Raw genomic sequence first — 20,329 nt, 5'->3', positions numbered from 1 at the left:
AAAAATCATTTGTTATCAGTTTTTTAAAAAAAAAAGGTTTCTTTCTTTTGTTTTCTCTGTAGGCTTCTGAGTCTGGCGATGGTCCCAACCGGTCACCGCCGTCATCTGTCGAGCCTCGCCGCTCCTCCGCCACCGGCGACCGCCGTGTGAGGTGGTCGGAGGTAAAAAAATTCCTCTTTTTTTTTACGTTTTGAATTTTTTCTATATTATGTATTTATATATATGAAAGGAGTAGATTCGAAAATAAAACGGAAACGAAAATAGAAAATTCACCTTAGGGCTTTGATTTCGACTTTTGGTCTTTTTTCTTTGATTTGGGGTTATTCTCGTGGTTTTGCTGTTGCTAGAATCACTTTTTTTGTGTGTTAAAAAACGAGTGCTTTTTATTTCTTCATTTTGTAGAATCCCCAAACTGATTTTTTTTACTTGGCTTTTAAAGCCATTTTATATATATTTCCTATTATTTTCACTGTTGTTTACGTGTTCCTCTTGCAGGAGCAGTTAGGGCGGTGCTGAGATGACGTCAGAGGTGTCAGAAGGGTGGTGGCAGACCATAGGGGCGGCTAGCATTAGGGTTTCCAGTGTTGGTTTTTTTTTGTTTGTTATGGGTTTGGGCTGCATTGTTTTGGGCTAGGGTTTTAATTTTTAGTTGGGTCAAAAATTTGGGCTGATTTGGTCATTTGTTGGGTCAAAATTGGGCCTCAACAGCTGCCCCTCTTTGCTCATTGTAGTGTAACGAGAATGGAGCAAAGACCTTAAAAGGGCCAATTTTGGACGGTCTCGCCGAGTCTTAACTTCTTTGATGCTCCTCTTCTTCAAGTAGCCTCATTCTACTGCACTGCGTCTTGTTGTTTCAATCCATTCCGCCGCAACTTTAGAGAGATAAGGTTTGTAGTTTCGATCTACTCCGCTGGAACTTCAAGGAGGTACAAGTGGTGGCTTTGAGCCTCTCCAGTGCCATTTCAGGGAGAAGAGATTTGTAGCTTCGATCTGCTTCATTGCTCCACTGCAACTTCAGGGAGATAAGGTCTAATATCTTCGGTCTGCTCCACTATAACTTCAGGGTTCCTCTACAACTTCATAAAGGTAAGACTTGTAATTTCAACTTGCTCCACTGCAACTTCAGGGAGGCAAAATCTGTATATTCGATTAGCTCTAATCTTTATTCTTTATTGAAAAACAAACATCAAAAATAGCTTGGCATACAAACTGACGTTCAGCTTATCTCTCGGATTATGAGTTAATTCTTGAAAAAAAAGTAAAAAATTGAAAATACCTCAGTGTGTGACTTGAGGCTCAACTCACCTATCGCAATATAAGTTGATTTTTTTGAAAAACAGAGACTAAAAGGCTCAACTTACTTCTCGCAATATGAGTCGATATTTTTGGAAAACATAAATTGAAAATACCTCAGCGTGTGTCCCGAGGCTCAACTCACCTCTAGTAATATGAGTTGATAGAAACTAAAAATACCTCAGCGTGTGACCCGAGGCTTAACTCACCTCTCGCAATATGAGTTGATTTTTTGAAAAACATAAATTGAAAATACCTCAGCGTGTGTCCCGAGGCTTAACTCACCTCTCCTAATATGAGTTGATAGAAACTAAAAATACCTCAGCGTGTGACCCGAGGCTCAACTCACCTCTCGCAATATGAGTTGATTTTTTTGAAAAACAGAGACTAAAAGGTTCAACTCACTTCTCGCAATATGAGTCGATTTTTTTGAAAAACATAAATTGAAAATACCTCAGCGTGTGTCCCGAGGCTCAACTCACCTCTCGTAATATGAGTTGATAGAAACTAAAAATACCTCAGCGTGTGACCCGATGCTCAACTCACCTCCCGCAATATGAGTTGATTTTTTTGAAAAATAGGAACTAAAGATACCTCAGCGTGTGACCTGAGGCTCAACTCACCTCCGCAATATGAGTTGATTTTTTTTTAAAACAGAAATAAAAATATCAGAATACCAAAACATATCATCTGGTGGAACTCAGGTGTTTTTTTCCTTGATCCAGTGTAAATATCATCAAAACCTCTCGTTCTGCTGGAGTACCTGCATATGTCATGCGTGATGTTATCATGATATGCACATGTTTGTCTTAAATGCCTGTATGCCTACATGATTATGCTATGTGCCTTGGACTTGTTTGTCATATATCTCTTTTCGTCACGATTCTTGTGATGATCTGCATTCATTGCTTCGATTCTTCACTTCCTCTTCAAGCTTTGTACCCTTTCTCCAGCTTTACGAGTAATCTGTATTTCTCAGATACCACTCTTTTTCCCCTTGTTGAACTTTGTCCTTACTTTAAGGCCTCGTACTTATTGAATTCTCATCCGGGTAATACTCAACCTTTCTTTTGTTTAGAGTATGTCATTCTACTATTTATTATTTAAACCACACAATGAGATGCATGAACATGGTCAAGTAGGTACGAAAGGGATACCTCACATTTATTTATTTCAAAAGTAACATACAAAGAAAGTTGACTAATAAAAGTTAAAAGCGCTATAAAGAGAAATGGGAACGTATTTAGTGGCTACAAATGCTCTAGATATTCAACGCATGAATTCTTCCACGTTTCTTAATCAAGAATCTTTTCATGCATAGCTTCTTGTGTAGAAGATTTCGAGCTTCTGAAAATACTTCAAATACTGTAGTCTCACCGTTGGACTCACTGTACAAACTCAAATCTGCTTCATTGGGACACCCCTTTCGGGTTTTCATCCTAACCCTTTTGTTTATCAAGACGCCCTTTTCGGGTTTTCATCTTGATTCTTTTTTGTTTATCAAGACGCCCTTTCCGGGTTTTCATCTTAATTCCTTCTCTTTTTTTAGGCATAATATTTTTTCACAGCATCTGAGTTCACTGGATTGGGTAACTCCTTCCTATCCATCTCAGTGAGAATCAAAGCTCCACCTGAGAAAGTCTTCTTTACGACATATGGTACTTCCCAATTTGGTGCCCATTTTCCTCGGAAGTCTTTTTGTATTGGGAGAATCTTTCTCAGCACGAGTTCTCTTTCGTGGAATTCTCTTGGCCGTACTTTCTTGTCATGGGCCGCGATCATTCTCTTCTGGTACATCTATCCATGACAGATTGCCTTCAAACATTTTTTCGATAAGGTTTAACTGGTCATATCGAGCTTGAACCCACTTTGCTTCCTCTAGTTTCGACTCCATTAAGACTCGTAGAGAGAGGATCTCAACTTCAATGGGTAGCACAGCTTCCATTCCATAGACCAGAGAGAAAGGAGTTGCTCCCGTAGATGTCCGCACAGATGTACGATATGCATACAAAGCGAATGGTAGCTTCTCGTGCCAGTCTTTATATGTCTCGATCATTTTCCCAATAATCTTCTTAATATTCTTGTTGGCCGCTTCAACTGCTCCATTCATTTTCAGGCGATAGGGTGAGGAGTTATGATGCCTTATTTGAAATTGTTCACACACTTTCTTCATCATCCTAATGCATTATCTAAAATGATTCTTTTAGGCAAACCATATCGACAAATGATTTCCTTTTTTAAGAATATACAAACTGCAGTCTTCGTCACATTAGCAAATGAAGTGACCGCTGTCCACTTCGTGAAGTAATCTATCACTATAAAAATGAATCGGTGTCCATTAGAAGCTTTTGGGGAAATTGGCCATATAACATCCATGCCCACATAGAAAAAGGCTACGGAGAAGTCATGACATGAAGGGACGAAGGGGTTACATGAATTTTATCACCATAAATTTGACATTTGTGGCATTTTCGTGCAAACTAATGCAGTCACTTTCCATCGGCAGCCAGTAATAATCGAGTCTCATAATCTTCCTGGCCATAGTGAAACCATTGGCATGTGTCCCACAAATTCCCTCATGGACATCTTCAAGTATTTTTCTAGCTTCAAGAGCATCCACGCATCTCAAGAGCACTCCATCTTTTCCTCTTTTGTACAGAATACCCCATCAAGAACAAATCCTACTGCCATTCTTCTGATTGTTGTTTTATCGTTCTCATTTACTTGTTCGGGATACATTTGATTCTTGACATATTATAAAATATCATGAAACTATGGCCGTCCATCTGGCTCTTTTTCAATGTTGAAACAATGTGCAGGGACTTCATATATGCTCATTTGAAGAGGCATTATTTCTATTTCTCTGTTCACTTTGAACATTGAAGCCAAAGTGGCCAGGGCATCAGCCAATTGGTTTTCTTCTCGTGGGAAGTAATTAAAAGTTATTTCTTTGAATTCTTTAATCAGTCCTGCCACTAGATCGTTGTATTTAATTAATTTCGAATCTCTCATTTCCCAATTTCTGCGGATTTGGTATATCACCAATGCTGAGTCTCCGTACACCTCTAAGATTTCGACGTTTCGTTCAATAGCTACACGAAGTCTCATGATACAGACCTCATATTCTGCTATGTTATTGGTACAGAAGAAATTCAGCCTGGCAGTGAACGGATAATGGTTCCCTTCTGGTGATACTAAGACTGCTCCAATCTCATGCCCCAATGTATTCGATGCACCATCAAAGCTCATCTTCCATGACTTCTCTTTGGATGACTCACATTCTTTTCCTGTAATGCACATCAAGTCTTCATCTGGGAAATCAAATCTCAATGGCTCGTATTCTTCCGTTGTTCGAGTTGCTAAAAAATCAGCTATTGCACTCCCTTTTATCCACTTTTGGCTCACATAGACAATATCGTATTTTGATAGTAGGATCTGCCATCGTGCCATTCTTCCTGAGAGTGCAGGTGATTCCATCATGTACTTTATTGGATCCAACTTTGAAATTAACCATGTCGTGTGATACAACATATATTTCCTGAGCCTCCGAACTACCCAAACTAAAGCGCAAAAGAATTTTTCAATTGACGAGTACTTTGCCTCATACTCTATGAACTTTTTGCTGAGATAGTAAATCGTCTTTTCTCTTTTCCCTGACTCATCATGTTGCCCCAGTACGCAACCCATTGAATTTTCAAACACAGTCAGATACAATATTAACGGTCTTCCTGGAGTTAGCGGTACTAGCACCAGGGGACTAGACAAATATTGTTTTATCTTGTCAAAAGTCACTTGGCACTCCTCATTCCATTCTCTAGGATCATGTTTTCGAAGGAGTCGAAAAATTGGGCCACACTGGTTGGTAAGTTGAGCAATGAACCGAGCGATGTAGTTCAACCTTCCTAAAAATCCTCTGACTTCTTTTTGCGTGCACGGAGGTGGTAGTTTTTGTATGGCTTTTATCTTATCTGGATCAACTTCAATGCCTCTCTCGTTGACGATGAAGCCTAGTAATTTTCCCGAGGTAGCCCCAAACATACATTTGGCTAGATTAAGCTTCAGCTGGAACTTTCTCAGTCTTTCGAACAACTTCTTGAGGTTCCCAACATGCTCTCCTTCCCCCTTGGATTTGGCGATCATATCATCGACGTAAACTTCTATTTCTTTGTGCATCATGTAATGAAACAACATCACCATGACCCTCTGATATGTTGCCCCAGCGTTCTTTAATCCGAACAGGATCACCTTATAATAGAATGTTCCCCACATCGTTACGAAAGTAGTTTTCTCCATATCCTCAAGAGCCATCTTTATCTGATTATAACCCGAGAATCCATCCATGAACGAAAACAATGAATGTTTGGCTGTGTTATCCACCAATGTATCGATGTGTGGCAAAGGAAAATTATCTTTAGGACTTGCTTGATTCAGATCGCGATAATCCACACACATTCGCACCTTACCGTCTTTCTTCGGTACTGGTACTATGTTAGCTACCCATTCTGGGTACTTGGAAACTTGTAGGAAGCCAGCATCAAACTATTTTTTGACTTCTTCTTTTATCTTTAACAACATTTCAGGTCTATTCGTCTTAGCTTCTGTTGAATGGGTCTACATTCTGGTTTCAGTGGGAGTCTATGGACCACTACATCCTCATCCAATCTTGGCATGTCCTAATACGACCATGCAAATATATCTTTGTACTCATGAAGCAAAGCGATCAAATCATGTTTGAAGGTCCTAATCTTCACTTCTTGCCTCTTTTCTTCATTTCCCAAGTTTAATATCTCAACAGATTCTTGATGAGGTAGAATCTGTTTTTCTTCTTGTTCTACTATTCTTAGTAAGTTAGGAGACGAGACATAGTCTTCAACATTTTCCTCAGCTTCGAACTCTCCTAAACAAATAGCTTTCTCTAAATCGATTTCAAGATTTGTAACGGGTTTGTTCATATCGTTGATATCTGAGCACCTGAAAGTTGAATGGAAAAGAAAACTATAGAGGAGCATCAAAGTATTGGGACCAACAAGCATAATGGCATGATGTGAGATATATGCAATGACAGGCTGTAAGAAGAGGGAAAAAGTATGAAGTTAATGAGAATGAAAAGACCCTGACAAAATGCATCTCCATTAATGTTCATTTAAATGATAAAGAGCAAATCATAAGCTCTTACAAAAAAATCCCTACTATTACTTAGGGACATACAAAAAGAAGAGTGTTAACATTGAGCATTACTCTGGAGAAGACTTAGAAATTACAAGGAGATCCACAGCAGTCCAATTGTTCAAAACGAATCTAGGAGGAAAAGGGCGTATCATTGAAACATCTTTAATTACATCATCTCCTTTGTCAATGACATTTATACTGATATTCTGAAGACCCCTTTCAATTAATAACAGCGTGCTTCATGGATTATCTTGCCCGAGGTATATCATTCCTGCAGATGTAAATGTTTTTGACAAAGGAGGGTATGTTATGTGCTTCCATTCTAATCCTCGACCTAAGGCTCTTGAAACCTTCCTTTCTTGATCTTTCTGCAACTGTTTTCTTCTCTATCGTATATCTGGCTGGAACCCTAAACAATATCGAGCTTTATATGGCACTGGTTTTAGAGCTCTAACTATCCCTTGCTGATATCTTCCCAAACCTTTCCTCGCTCGGGCTCCCTTTCCCACAGTCAGCTTAATTCCCATCTTGGTATTCCTTGACAGCTTAGGCATGGGAATCTTAATTCTTTCAGCTACGAACGTAGCATTGATGAATTCGAAAGAACGGAAGGAACATTCTACTGCATCCTTGCTTACTTCGAGGTAAGGTGTATCAGCAGAGATAGATGCGACAATATCTTCCTCACCCACGACAGTGACCAAAAGACCATCCATGATAAACTTCACTTTTTGATGGAGAGATGAAGGGACTGCCCCAGCAGAGTGGATCCAAGGCCTTCTTAAAAGGAAATTATACGAAGGTGTGATGTCCATGACCTGAAACTTAATGTCATATATATAGGGGTCCACTTCTAGAGGAATTTTGATTTTTTCTATGACTTCTCGTCTTGTCCCATCGAATCCTCTCACTGTAGAGTGACAAGGCCTCAGATAAGATATATCAATTGAAATTCTAGAAAGCGTGGCCAAAGGCATGACATTGAGTACTGACCCGTTATCAATGAGCACATTCGGTATTATATAACCCTTGCAACAGGTTGTGATATGCAATGCTCTTACGGAGCCCCTGCTATTTGGCGGTATTTCGTCATCACTAAAAGAAATAAAATTATCCGTGTTCAGGTTATTCACCCACCTATCAAGCTTTTCGATAGATATATTATTTGCCGCGTAAGCTTGATTTAACACTTTCAGCAAAGCATTCCGATGTGGTTCTAAATTCAACAGTAGGGATAATACTGAGATTCGTGCCGATTATTTGCTTAACTGTTCCACGATGTTATATTCACTATGTTTGATGAACTTCAAGAATTCATGTGCTTCTTCTTCATTCACAGGCTTTTTAACTTCTTGTTCTGACGGAGTCTCAAGTTCAACCTCGGCCTCACGCATCGGTGCCTTTCCTTTCTACTTCAAGTTATTAGTCTTCTTCAATGGTTCGACCACTTTAGAATAACACCTTCTGCTGCGGGTGAAGTGTCCTACTTCGCCAACATTTCCGGTCATGACTTTGCATTTTTCACCTTCAGGTATGATAATGTTGACATCATATTTCCATGGTACTGCCTTGTTGTCTTTGTAAGGGAAAGGAGATGGTACTTCAATTATCATCTTTGGTTTCATTTGCTCCTTTTTTGCATCATAATAAATCACCAATGGTCGATCAGCACTATAAGAGAAACCTGATAATTGATTATCAGAAGTGCATACTTCTCCTTCATTGGCCTCTTTCATTTTGTTAAAGATCTCGACTTCCTTGTTGTCCATCATATCTTAAAGTAGTTTTTTGAATCCTTCACAAGACTGGATGTCATGCCCCTCGATCCAATGAAAATCATAAAAACATTGACTTTTTGTATTTCCTTCTTTAAAAATTCTGTTGGGATGACAAAATAGCCCCTTTTCAACCATTACCTCCCAAATCTTTCGCAGCGGTGTCTTTATTTCAGAAACACAACTTTTGGCACGTCACCTGTCTTCTTTTGTCACCACGCTCACGTTTCCTTCAGTGTGGTTAGGGAGTGGATTTCCAGCCGTATTGCCTGCACCATCAAATCGTAGAATGCCTGCATCGATAAGATCTTGAACCCTCCTTTTAAAGGCCAAACAATTTTCTGTAGAATACCCCTGGTTTCCAGCGTGGTACATGCAACTAGCATTAGGATCGTACCATTTTGGGTATGGATGCTTCAGGGGTGCCATATAATGTGGGATATTAATTGTTCTTCTAATAGTTTTGGGTACAGCTCTCCGTATGACATAGGAATTGGGGTGAACTGGGGTTTTTCAAGATTGGATCTTGTCGGTCTTTGTTCATTTTTGGATTGGCTTTGAGCAGGCATGCTGTTTGATGGGAACATGGCAAATGGTCTTTGGTTATCTATGGCGTACACGGGGTAAGGAGGAGGTACTTGATAGTAAGGGCTTTGGGGAGGATAATAAAAGTTTGGAGGTGGGGGATATCGAGGTCGTGGCTGGACTAGGTAAGGATTAGAAGTGTGGGGGCTCTCAATTCCCACCATATGGGCTTCTGCCTCTTTTTTCTTTACAGGTGCTGCCCTTTTCGAGTTTTCAAAACCTTCTATCATTCCACTCTTGATGGCATTTTCTATAAGTTCCCCGGATATTACAATATTTGTGAAGTCTTTTGTGACACTTCCTACCAACTTATCATAAAACGGTGCTTTCAAAGTGTTGATGAAGAGGACCATTGTTTCAGTTTTAGTCAATGGGGGTTCTACTTGAGCTGAGATATCCCTCCACCTTTGCGCGTATTGCCTAAAAGTCTCTGTCGGCTTCTTTTCCATCATCTGTAGAGTTAGCCGATCAGGTACCATGTCAGATACATGCTTGTATTGTTCACAAAATACTGATGCCAAGTCTTTCCATGATCGGATCCTTTCTCTACTAAGTTGATTATATCATCGAATGGCCGATCTGACGAAGCTGTCTTCGAAACAGTGTATTAGCAATTTATCTTCATTCACATAACCAGTTATCTTCTGACAAAACATGACAAGATACACCTTTCGAAATTTCATTCCATCATATTTTTCAAAATCTGGCACTTTAAATTTTGGAGGCAGAACCAGATCGGGCACCAAACTAAGCTCTTTGGCACTTAGTGCAGAGAAGGTTTCAGCACCTTCTATCGTATTGAGCCTTTCTTCCAAGCTCTTATACTTGTCCTGGGCATCATGATCATCTATTTTCAACCTGACTATTTCTACCGGATCATCCAAATCTGGAACATTGGGATCAGTAAGATTAGCTCCTGGGTTTGATACGAATGTACCTTGCACTAGATGAGCAGGTGGTACAAGTCGTTGCTCGAGGCTTGCAGGTTCCCCTTGAGGATATCCTCTTTTCGTTGCATGGGCTTGAGGTGGAGTGAATCCTAGGGGATAGAGTGGATCCTGATCATGATTATCTCTCAACTGAGGCTCCATAATGTTAGGGCTCTGCATAGGTCCTTTTCCTTTGACCAAAGCTGTCATCATCTCCATCATTTTGGCCATCTGCTCTCTTTGCTCGAGTGATTCCTCTCGAGATCTTAACATCAGATCTCTTGCTTCCTATTGTGACTTGGTCAACTGCTCTTGCAATTCTCTTTGGGCCTTTTTCATCCTTTCAATTCTCTCATTGAACTCGGCTTCCATAATTCTAGCTTTCCAGCGCGTCCTATAAGAATGGCATGATTCTAGACTTGTAGTGTCACAACTGCAGATTATATAGTTTTAGCCTTAGTGAATGATTATGGTGATATGTACATACAATGAACAGATGAATGAATGAATGACAAATGAATGTTAGTCATGAATGAATGTGCAAGAATTTGGTTTTGACTCCAAGATGGCCCTTACTTAGGCATTTCATTAATCAAAAGAGTCTATTACAAAACGTTTCGCTATCTTTGATTCAAAAGTTACATAAATTTTCTAGCCACATTGCCTTGTTTCTTCACTCGTTCTAAGAATTCTGATATGCTTGATCTTTGACTCGGAGGTAATTGGCAACTGAGAGCTTCGACTTCATCTGATGATTGCATGACTTGCATAGCCGCCTTGCGAATTTCATTAATCAAAAAGCCGAGTTGCATTTCCTTTTCTTGGAGAGCTCTTTCGTAGGCGTGAGTGTCTCTATCGTACTGACTATTCTTTTCTTCCAGGGCTTTTAAGAGATTATCCAACTGTTGTTGTTGAGCTTGCAGTGTATTTTCTAAATCTCGTACTTTCCCTCTTAGCTTTTGATGTTTAGACTGACTAGTCATTAGTTCTCCAGATACGGTTTTATATTCAAGATTCTTCTTTTTTAACTCTATCACAGCACACGCAATTTTTTCTTCTTCTTTCTTCGCTTTCCTTCTCCAGAATTCTATCCTACCTTTGATATTGCTAATTTCTTCCTTCCATTCTGCTGATGACTTGCCCAAACCACTATTTTTTATAGTGTTTCTTAATTTCTTATTTTCCAAATGAAGATCCCTTAAATCGTTTCTTACGATCTCAGCATCTCTTTAAGCTTTTTCGATTTTAAATTTTTCAATTTGAACATCGATCTTCAGTTGGTAGTTTTCCTTTTGAAGAGAATTGATATCTCGTAACAGCTTAGCCTTTTCATGTTCAAATTCATGTCTTGATATTTCCAACTCGGACGACATTTCTTCTAAGAAAGGATTCTAGAAAGTATAATCCATCGGCGAGATTTGTTGACTGTTCACTCGTCGCTGTCTCCATATGTCATAATCTTGAGTGATGGTATCGGCGTAGAGAGCTAACTCTATTAGGTGAATTTTCTTCTAAGACTTTGCAGTATCTCGAACTCTTTTCATGTAACCCTCACTTGTAAAGGCAAACTCAGACTGTGCCAATCCTCCGGTAGCAGGTATGAATTGTCGTGAAGCAAACTGCCTTTGACCCATTAATGGGGCATATCCAACTCCTCCCCATAATCCTAGTAAAAGCACCCAATCTTGGCTTCCACATTTGTATAACAGAACTGAAGGACGGATCCATGGTGCTCTCCAGGTTATCTTCGGTACGAAGGTTCTAAAAAACTGAAACCCAATGCTGTTCGGTGACACCCTTTGGCCAATCTTTCTCAAGGTAAGCTTTCAATAGGGCGAATGTTTTTGAAAACATGTGGAAAGGTGTGCGCTCCACTTTCCAGAAATGGCTTAGAATCCAGACATTAAGTAACTGTGCGCATCCGGTAAAATGTCCTTCCCCTTTCCTCCTACAACAACTTAGAGATCTAAAAGTCTCGGCCAAGATAGTCAGGACGGGGTTGATCCCTTACTTCAATCTTTCGAAGAAATCCACTACTCCGACTTCTATATGCCCGAGAACTTTTGGAAAGACAATTAATCCGTAAATAGCCAAAGCAAGTAGATCTACTCTCTTCGCAATATCTGGATGGTTTTGAACTAAGTCTCGCAGAGAAAACCACGGAGCACAACTGACTTCATTCTTTTTCTTTATCTGTGTTTCAGCCCATATATCGGTCATTCCCGTTGTAACACCCCTAACCCGTATCCGCTGCCAGAACAGGGTTTCAAAGCATTACTACCATTTACAGATCATTAAAAAAAATTTAAATACTTACCGATTCAATGCATCATATAAATAAATATATTACCATTCAATCAACAGTTTTGACACTTGTATAAGCATCAAACAGTAGTATTGTTAGTATACTTGCACATATCTGATATAAATTCAACATTAATATATCTATTTTCTCGACATATCGCACTTGAGTTTAATAATAGTCTCAACTTACATAATTTCCTTGTATCAACATATCAAAGATAATCATATATGTACATGTCATGAAACATATCATGCTCTTACCGTTTCTTCATAAGCATATATCATTCATTTCATTATATCAATATTTCATGCTCTATCATTTCCATATATTTTATGTATCTTTATTCCGGTAATAGTTTATATCAAACTTAACATAAATTATATTCCATGTACTTATACTTATTTCGTTTATCTATCTTTATAATTATTTCATATAACCATTCGTCATCTGATACATATTACCTGAATATCAATTGTTCAACAGATGTCATAGCGTCTCCCATCCACGGTCTTATTTATCTTTGACATGATGCCACAGTGTCTTTCAACTATGGTCTTACTCATTTTTTTGTCATGTTGCCATGGTATCTTTCAACCATGGTCTTATTCATTTCATGTCACGCTGCCATGGTATCTTTCAACCATGGTCTTATTTATTTCCCGTCATGTTGCCATGGTATCTTTCAACCATGGTCTTACACATTTCATATCAGGCTGCCATGGTATCTTTCAACCATGGTCTTACACGTTTCATATCAGGCTGCCATGGTATCTTTCAACCATGGTCTTACACATTTCATATCAGGTTGCCATGGTATCTTTCAACCATGGTCTTACACATTTCATATCAGAGAGCACACTCCCGCGAACCTCATCCTTACAGTGGGATTACCAGTCCAGGCTAAATCCCCTGTAATATAAACTCATAGAGTATTGTCGGGATTACCAGTCCAGGCTAAATCCCCTGTAACGACAATTACTCTAATGAGCTTGGATCTGAATTACCAGTCCAGGCTAAATTTAGACCCTAATTCGGATTACCCATCCGGGCTAAATCCATTTACACGTATTCTTCGGGAGGGCTATATCAGGATAGGATCACCCGTCCGGGCTAGATCTTTTTTACCGTCAATTCTTTTTCAGAGATCCATCGAATTTTCCTTTCATTCAACCGAGATTTCTTCCTCTTTTATCAAATATGTCAATGTTTCATAAAATTTCATATAATGAACATTCAAATCATATTCATATCAAAAACATGCATTTCAAGCATTTAAGAATATAATTCAAGTTACATGAACTTACCTCATTGCTTGTTTGTGTTTATAATTTCAGTAATCCGGTATCTTTTCTTTTCCACGATCAAGTCTCATATTTGAGTCGTCCGGATCTTTATAAATAAATTTGATCATCATTTTCATTCATTTCATATTCTAATGCATTTAATTAATGCTCTAGGTAAAATTATCATTTTGCCCTTAACTTTTAATTAATGACGATTTCGCCCTTAGGGTCAGGAAAATAAAATTCTTGCAATTTAATCCTTATTTCCAGCTATTATTCTCATATATATATTGATAACAGTCCATGAATTCTATAAAATATCAGAATTTTCCATAATTTCAACACTTTTCAATTTAATCCCTAAAACATGTTTTCCCCCGATCTTGAACTAAATTAATAATTTCATTCAATTTTGTAATTTAAATAATAAAATATTCCATTTCATGCAATTTGGTCATTTCTGACATTTTTACAAAATTTCCCATAAAGTTTTATTTTTATTCAATTTAGTCCCTGAGCCTAAAATATGCAAATTAGCCATGCTAGATGAATATTCATACATATTTTTCCTCCTCCTCCTCTCCATTCCACATCCTTAATGTAGATAACACACTTGTAAGTAACATTATCCATAATTTTTATTATTTACTTTTATGAATATTCAAGCCGTCCATCTATGTCATAGTCACTAAATTATTTATATCTAGAGCTCTAGAACTCTAAATTAAGATCCTATAATTTTCCCTGAAACTAGACTCATATATATTCTTACCATAAAATTTTCAGAATTTTTGGTTCATTCAATAAGTACAGTTTATTCTTTAAAGTTACCCCTATTCTGCTATCTGATAGTTGTGACCCTTCTTCACTAAAAATAAATTATCTCTTTATACAGAATTAAAATGATGTTCTTGTTTGTTTCTATTAAAAATATACTCATTCAGAATTCTAGACATATAAATTTAAGTCCATAATTATTTTTATTCAATTTTTTATAATTTTTCAAAGTCAGAACAGGGGAGCCCGAATTCATTCTGACCTTGTCTCACAAAATTCATTATATCTCAAAATTTACAAATCTATTGCTTACACCGTTTCTTCTATGAGAAACTAGACTCAATGATATTTAATTTAATATTTTTTTCATCTTCTAATTCGATTTATACAATTTATGGTGATTTTTCAAAGTTAGTCTACTACTACTGTCCAATACTGTTTTAGTACAAGATATTAATTACCATGTTATAACATCCTTATTTTCTTTTTCTACACCATTTCTCATCACTTTCTCTTATTTTCTCTTCACTAACATATCAAGAACATAAGACCTTATGTAAGAAAACTCTACTATAACATCATTTCCATGTTTTATCAATAATAACAAACTTAAAACATATTGAAATCTTGATATACTTACCTTGTTCTATTGATACTAATCTTTAACTTGATTTTCTCTCTCCTCCAGCTTCTATTTCTTGAATCCAACTTGATATTCTAACTCCCCATGGCCTCCTTAACATTTCTCTCTCTTAGTAGCAATGGAAATTCTTTTGATTTCTAGGTGGAAATGGTGAATTTTTGGTGGAAGGACCAAATTGTAAAGAAAAGAAAATTTCTTTCTTTTCCTTCTCTTCTAACGTTGGCTGCATGCATGGAAAGATGATGAAAATTCTTCATCTTTCCTTCCTTTTATACTAAATAATTAATAATAAAATAATAATAAAATATCTCATTAAAATAATATATATCTAATTAAATAATCATAAAATATCATCAACATCATCATTACTTTCTAGATTTCTCTCTCCTCCAATTGACCATTTTGCCCTTTATTATCTTTTAAAATTCCATCCTTGAGTCATCATTTAATTTTGGTAAAATTGCAATTTAGTCCCTCATAGTTCTTCACCTATTCAATTTGGTCCTAATTCATCCATTTTCCTTAGTTTCTAGATCGTTCCACTCTTAAAATATTTACACTATTGGTCCTTCAACTTTTTCATATTTACACTTTAACCCCTTAAATTTTCAGTATTTACTCTTGTGCAACAAAACTTTTCTCACTTTTACAATTTAGTCCTTTCTTGAATTAATATATCATAATATACTTCTTAATATTGACATAACTCAAAATTTCCCTTTATGTCACTTTATTTTCTTATTTTACTATATCAAGGATAATATCTTACTGTAAAAATTTTCAGGGTATTACACCCGTCAACCTCACTAGCTTTTTCTTGAAAGTCATTGGTTTGGGCTCTTTCACATATATCTTGTTGAAGTGTACGTTGTCAACACGAAGCAAGGCAGCATACTCTTCTATAGTCGGAGTGATATCTTCCTGATTGAAAGTGAAACATTGGTATGCTGGGTTCCAGAATCGAACCATGGCTTGAATCAACTATTCGTCTACATTGACGGCGATTAAGTGAGCTATATCCCCGTACTTTTCAGTGAAAATGCCCCTAGTATCTGAGTCCCATTGTTTCCAAATCCAAGTCAAGTATTTGAGGTTATTCTAACGAACGTTCGAAGTTACATGTTTGGGAAGATTGGAGATACATCCTTCCGTTAGACTGTCCCCTTTTGCTTTCTGGATTTTCAAAGACCAGTCTCGAACCAAGACATTTTTCTCGGTTACTTGCATAATCGACTCCTCTATCAGAAACCCGTTTTTGGCAACCAATCTCTAATCAACACATTCCTAATCAAGATGCCTATGATATATGATGAAACACAAAAATAAGAAATAAACAACCTTGGTTAGTAATCACAATAAATATGAACAGAGAAAAAAACTATAGAGAATCTAACAAATTAAGTTACCCGGTCCAATAGACCCGATTCCTTTGCAAAGTATAAATGTAAAAGAAATGAAAGGTAAGTGGTGTTTCCCCCGTGTACTTATTTTGGTGACTATTAACGGACAGAGGTTCGGCATGGCTCTAGTTAGGTGACTCGTATGGTTTACTAAATGTGGTTTCGATTTTAGGCAGGTACTCGAATTGTTCGTACTATCGTCTACTAAGACTAGTACGAAGCCTTGGTCGTAGCCCATCACAGGCTCACGGGTTCAATTCGAGGGATTACATTTACTTATGCCTATGCGGAGGGACAAGTTAACTTACGAAAGCATAAGTCATATGTAACCCAGAAGTATTCATTAGCCTGTGCGGAGGGATGAGTTAACTCACGAAGGCATAGCGTTTACTTCCACTTAAGCGGATGGAGCCCGGGTAGAGAGCTCATGTTATGCAAAAAATGCAAGTGCACGGTGTGTGGGGAGAAACTCACAAACATTTACGTTTTATTTAAAAACTAAACTAAAAAACTAAAACCATGCAAACTTAGAGCTGAAAAACAACAAGACAAAACAAGTTAGAAGAATATTTACGACATGATGCAAATAAATGACTTTTCAAAAACAAAATTTAAGAATCACGACTAAATATTAATTTGAACAAGGAATTTTGAAAATTTTGACAACACGCGTTTAATTCTAGACTTGACTCTAAAAAAAAAAGAAGTCCCCAGCGGAGTCGCTAGCTGTAGCTACGTAAAAATTTCTCTTTGGTCGCTAGTTGAGACGATTATGTGAAAATTTGAAAATGGAATTTCAATTTTAAAAAGAAAAGAGTCGCCACCGATCTTTTTCTAGGTGTGATCGGACACCTAATAAATCCTCTCTCTTTTTCCTTTTTTTTAAAAGAAAATTTATTTTTGAACAAAAAATGAAGGCCGAATTTGGGTCTACGCAAAGATCCAGAAAAAAATAGGGTTCGGGAGTCGGTTACGCACGAGGAAGGTATTAGCACCCTCGCGACGCCCAAAATTGGTATCTTGTTAAAGACGCGTTGTCTTAATTCTCGAAATACAAGTTTAATTTAATATTTAATCGTGATTCAATTGAAATACGAGAATTTAAAATTTTTGGTTTTTTTTAGAAGGATGTCTCGTTTTTAACACGAGCCAATGATATTCACCCAACATAACGATGAAATCAGCGACTTAGTGTTGAAATCAGTACGTTGCCTTACTTATTGAAATTAATTAAAAACATAAAGAAATAATGTCATTTGCAATAGGAATTTATAAATAATGCAAACGATGATACAATTAATGAAAAATATTAAAATACAATATTAGAATAAAAATAACAATAATATTCACAATATAGAAAATGATAATAAAAAATAATGTTCTAATAATATAATAAAAGAAATAATATATTTGTAATAATAGTAGAAAATACTAATATGTACATGAAAGATACACATGTAAATGTATATGTTAATAATGATGATAATGATAATAATACTAGCAATAATAATGAAATACAAAAAGCAAATATAATAATAATATTAGAATAAAGTAATAAAAGAATAATACTATATATAAATATATATACATATACATACATATATAATAAAAATATACACTAATATTAATAATAATGATAATAGTAATAATATTGAAATACAAAAAGCAAATATAATAAAAATATTAAAATAAAGTAATAAAAAATAATACTATATACAAATATATATACATATACATACATATATAATAAAAATATACACTAATATTAATAATAATAATGATAATAGTAATAATATTGAAATACAAAAAGCAAATATAATAAAAATATTAAAATAAAGTAATAAAAAATAATACTATACGTAAATATATATACATATACGTATATAATAAAAAGTATACACTAATAATAATAATAAATAAATAAAGAAACGAAAATTAACAAGAAAAGACTAAAATTGAACTAAAAACAGAGTTTTGGGGTAAATTTAAAAGAAATAAAGGGAAAAGGATCAAAATGCAACACACGCGTAATCTGGAAGGACCGAAACAGAAATTTTCCTTCCCCTCAAAACGCAGCGCAGCATGGGGGACCGAATTCCAGAGCATAACGAATTTCGGGGCCAAATTAAAATAAATAGAAACTTGATTGCAGAACATAAAAAAGCGGAAGGGCCTAATGCCCAAATAAACCATTAAGTAAAAAACACGCGGATCTTGAGGCGGGTTCGAGTCGGACGGATCGGGTCATGGGTTAAGGGCCAAAACGACGTCGTTTTGCATGGTCTATATAAGTTAAAAAATGAGAAAAAATCATTTGTAATCAGTTAAAAATAAAGGTTTCTTTCTTTTGTTTTCTCTGCAGGCCTCTGAGTCCAGCGAGGGTTTCGACCGGTTGCCGCCGGCGACCGCCGTGTGCGGTGGTCGGAGGTAAAAAAATTCCTCTTTTTTTTTTACGTTTTGATTTTTTTTTCTATATTATGTATTTATATATATGAAATGAGTAGATTTGAAAATAAAACGGAAACGAAAATAGAAAATTCACCTTAGGGCTTTGATTTCGACTTTTGGTCTTTTTTCTTTGATTTGGGGTTATTCTCGTGGTTTTGCCGTTGCTAGAATCACTGTTTTTTTTTTGTGTTAAAAAACAAGTGCTTTTTATTTCTTCATTTTGCAGAATCCCCAAACTGATTTTTTTTGCTTGGCTTTTAAAGCCATTTTACATATATTTCCTATTATTTTCACTGTTGTTTAGGTGTTCCTCTTGCAGGAGCAGTTGGGGCGGTGCTGAGACGGCGTCAGAGGTGTCAGAAGGGTGGTGGCAGGTGGTGGTGACAAACCATAGGGGCGGCTAGCATTAGGGTTTCTAGGGTTGGTTTTTTTTGTTTGTTATGGGTTTGGGCTGCATTGTTTTGGGCTAGGGTTTTAATTTTTAGTTGGGTCTAAAATTTGGGCTGATTTGGTCATTTGGGTCAAAATTAGGCCTCAACAATCTTCTTCTTCTTCAATTAATTTCAATTTTAACCTTAGTCTCCATCACGAAGGTAGCTTATTTCATTGAAACTAAGTATCAATACATATGTATGACCCTAAACAATTTGCTGATCAAAAGTACTCCACAATCAATGCACGATAGCCAAGGAATCAACCAAAGAAGAAGATGGGTTAGTCAAGATTAAGCATAGAAAAATAATCGATGAAATAGATAGGGTAAAAGACCTCTGAAGAAGAGCAAATTCTGAAATGATTTGGTGGCTTGGGTTTCTTCAACTTCTCGCCACAATCCTCACATTGAAACCACACCAGAGAAGCTACCTTTTATGGTGGCGGTGAGGCCAAGGTTAAAGAAGAAAATGAAGAAGAAGAAGAAGATTGCCTAGACTAAGCAAAATTATAATTTGTTTTTGTTTTTCTTAAGTAGAAAATAAAGATAAAAATTTTAATTTCATGTACAAATAAAATTTCAACACATGAATATATTGCTATTAATATAATTTTCCTTCACCACCTAAGATAATTTGACAAAAAATTATTGACACTATTATCAATTGTCTTTAAGTGCTCACTTTTAAAATTTATAGAGACTAAATTATTTCACTTTGTTTTTGAAAAGAATCGAAATTTAAAAGGACAGAAGAGATCTTTTTGCCTATTCATTAACCAGGAGTGGCGGCTTGAAAAGTTTTAAAAATGCTTTCCCTTCAGTCTAAATTGACTCTAGACCTATTTCAATAATTCATTTTACTATTTTAAAAATAATAAAATATTTTATCACTAAAACCAACATATTATTATAATTAAGTTTAAATAAAAATATTATTTTTATTATTAAATTTTCATTTATTTGAAAAGTGTTTTATTTTTTTAAATTTTCGTTGTTGTTCTTATTAATAATGTTGTTTTCAAAATTTAAATTCGTACTCTTCTTTAAAAATTTAATATATTTTACTATTATACTCCACTCTTATTAAATTTATCTACATATAATTTTCTGTAAAATTTTAATATCCATTATTAATACTCTCGGACACACTTATTATAGTTATTTTTTTAGATAAGGGAGACACTTGTTAGTGTTGAATCTATCCCTCGGAATGTGGAGAAGATTGAGGGCTATGGCATTAGGTGATGATGAGCTTTTCTCTCAAACAAGGAGCCATTGTTCACACCGAA

At 36.1% G+C, this 20,329-nt stretch overlaps 1 long non-coding RNA gene across 1 annotated transcript; it reads left to right on the top strand.

The window, feature by feature from the left end:
• The first annotated feature begins 18,475 nt into the window (after positions 1-18,475).
• On the top strand, positions 18,476-19,190 carry LOC121204032 (uncharacterized). The gene is made up of 2 exons (XR_005898964.1): positions 18,476-18,586; positions 18,927-19,190. It is a non-coding gene; the product is annotated as an uncharacterized lncRNA (long non-coding RNA).
• Positions 19,191-20,329: the final 1,139 nt, after the last annotated feature.

Source organism: Gossypium hirsutum, chromosome A01, assembly GCF_007990345.1.
Source record: "Gossypium hirsutum isolate 1008001.06 chromosome A01, Gossypium_hirsutum_v2.1, whole genome shotgun sequence".
In the NCBI taxonomy this organism is placed as follows: domain Eukaryota; kingdom Viridiplantae; phylum Streptophyta; class Magnoliopsida; order Malvales; family Malvaceae; genus Gossypium; species Gossypium hirsutum.
The sequence above is the reverse complement of the archived record's forward strand: the minus strand, read 5'-3'. Positions and strand labels throughout refer to the sequence as shown.